This window comes from Moschus berezovskii, chromosome 5, assembly GCF_049115385.1.
Source record: "Moschus berezovskii isolate FMDL1 chromosome 5, NW_MosBer_1.0, whole genome shotgun sequence".
Taxonomy (NCBI): domain Eukaryota; kingdom Metazoa; phylum Chordata; class Mammalia; order Artiodactyla; family Moschidae; genus Moschus; species Moschus berezovskii.
The window spans coordinates 2,678,957-2,681,378 of record NC_142464.1 but is presented as its reverse complement, the minus strand read 5'-3'; the positions used below and the strand labels follow the sequence as shown (position 1 = coordinate 2,681,378).

General features: G+C 50.3%; 1 pseudogene; it reads left to right on the top strand.

The window, feature by feature from the left end:
- The first annotated feature begins 232 nt into the window (after positions 1–232).
- On the top strand, positions 233–434 carry LOC148777775 (small vasohibin-binding protein pseudogene; annotated as a pseudogene).
- The last annotated feature ends 1,988 nt before the right edge of the window (positions 435–2,422 follow it).

The following is a 2,422-nucleotide window of genomic DNA, read 5'->3' as shown; positions in this document are numbered from 1 at the left end:
CCCCCCACAGACCCTCCAGTCCTGCTGTGGAAACCCTCATCCAGTCGTGGACCCCTGTGCCTGCCATGGAGACCCCCCATCCCATTGGCCCTGAAGAAACTTGCTGGTAGGGGTGAGAACTTGGGCATGAAGAGGACAGGGCAGTGGCAAGCCTGGACTCCAGGCCTGCAGATCAACCTGCTTCTGTCCTATCCAGGTCAGTGCTCACTAAGAAGTCTACAGAAGACAAGTCATGGATCCACCTGCATGTAAAGAAAAACCCAGAGTTAAAGAGCCTACCAGCAGAGTGGAGGAGACCAAGCAGAAGTCAGCCCAGCAGGAGCAGAAGCAGACAAACAGCAGGGGTCTGTGCCCTCAAGAGCTGTGACAGGACTGGGGTGTCTCAGGAGCAGCTTGGTGGCTTCTGTGAACAGATGCAGCCTCCTGGAGAGTGAGCCAGCCCTGTGTCCAGAGCACATGGGGCCCTGGAGGCTTGGTTTTTGAATGTGTAACCAGTCTCGAGTTAAGACGTCCCATTTGGAGCTTTACACAACTAGACAAGAAGGCGTTTATGTTATGAAATTAAAAGACGCTTGCTCCTTGGAAGGAAAGTTATGATCAACCTTGATAGTATATTAAAAAGCAGAGACATTACTTTGCCAACGAAGGTCCGTCTAGTCAAGGCTATGGTTTTTCCCGTGGTCATGTATGGATGTGAGAGTTGGACTGTGAAGAAGGCTGATCGCCGAAGAATCGATGCTTTTGAACTGTGGTGTTGGAGAAGACTCTTGAGAGTCCCTTATACTGCAAGGAGATCCAACCAGTCCATTCTAAAGGAGATCAACCCTGGATGTTCATTGGAGGGACTGATGCTAAAGCTGAAACTGCAATACTTTGGCCACCTCATGCGATGAGTTGACTCACTGGAAAAGACTGTGATGCTGGGAAAGGTTGGGGGCGGGAGGAGAAGGGGACGACAGAGAATGAGATGGCTGGAGGGCATCACCGACTCTGTGGACATGAGTTTAAGTGTACTCCGGGAGTTGGTGATGGACAGGGAGGCCTGGCGTGCTGTGATTCATGGGGTCGCGGAGAGTCGGACACGACTGAGCGACTGAACAACAACAACAACAACAAATCAATTAGCACCTCTGCACCAGGACCTACCCGAGGGAATTTCTCATGAACAGGGACCAGGCCTGGGAACTGAGGGAGTCGGCCTCTTAGTGATGCACTGTGGCTAGAATGCTTCATTCCTGGGAGGTCGTACAGACTCAGCTAACATCCACCCGAGGTCTCTTGTCCCTCTGGTTGACGGGCCCCAAGACCTCCCCTCCCTCCAAGCGCTTTTCTCAGAGGCTCCCAGAAGTCCCTGAAGCTATTATACTTGGGGTTAGTTATGGTGAAGGATGCAGAGTAAAATCAGCGAGGACAGAGGTGAGGAGCAGGGTCCAGTCTCCTCGCCTGTGGCAGCCTGGAAGACCACCTGAGTCCCAGGGTGCAGGGTTTACTGGGTTCTGTCACAGCAACATGGGGCCACCACGTGCCTGATCTCGGCGTCCAGACCCAGTGGGGAACACAGGAAAAGCTACCATGCACCATGCCATCAGCACAGACCAGCCTGGAGCGAGGTCCAAGGAAAAGGACACTCCTGTAAGACTCAAGGTGACCTCTGGAGCTAGGAACAGAGGCCTGACCTCTCAGTGTGTAGGTGACCCCACACCACAAAGGCCCTGGTGCATTGCTCATTCTGAGTAGTCAGTGTGGGTGTAAATGGGTCAGCCAGTGCCCATGTGTCTCAGCCTGTCACCACTGACTACACTGCCTCGCTCTGCTCACAGAGTGAGGCCAACAGAGGGACAACAGGGTGGGAACAAAGCCATGTCATGGCAGGCTGGGTAAGAAAGGGTCCCAGGAGTGAGAACTTGGCTGCCCTTGCCTGTGAGCCAATAGCAGACCTCCACCCTTATGACAGAAAGCGAAGGGGAACTACAGAGCCTCCTAATGAAAAAGTTCATGAAAAAGTTGGCTTAAAGCTCAATATTCAGAAAACTAAGATCATGGTATCTGGTATCATCACATCATGGAAAATAGATGGGGAAACAGTGGAAGCAGTGAGAGACTTTATTTTCTTGGTGCCCAAAATCACTGTAGATGGTGAACGCAGCCATGAAATTAAAAGACGCTTGCCCCTTGGAAGAAAAGTTATGACCAAACTCGACTTCATATTAAAAAGCAGAGACATTACTTTGACAACAGAAGTCCATCTAGTCAAAGCTGTGGTTTTTCGATTAGTCATGTATGGATGTGAGAGTTGGACTATAATCTCTTTAACAAGTGGTGCTGGAAAAACCAGTCAACCACTTGTAAAAGAATGAAACTAGAACACTCCCTAATACCATACACAAAAATAAACTCAAAATGGTTTAAAGATCTAAACGTA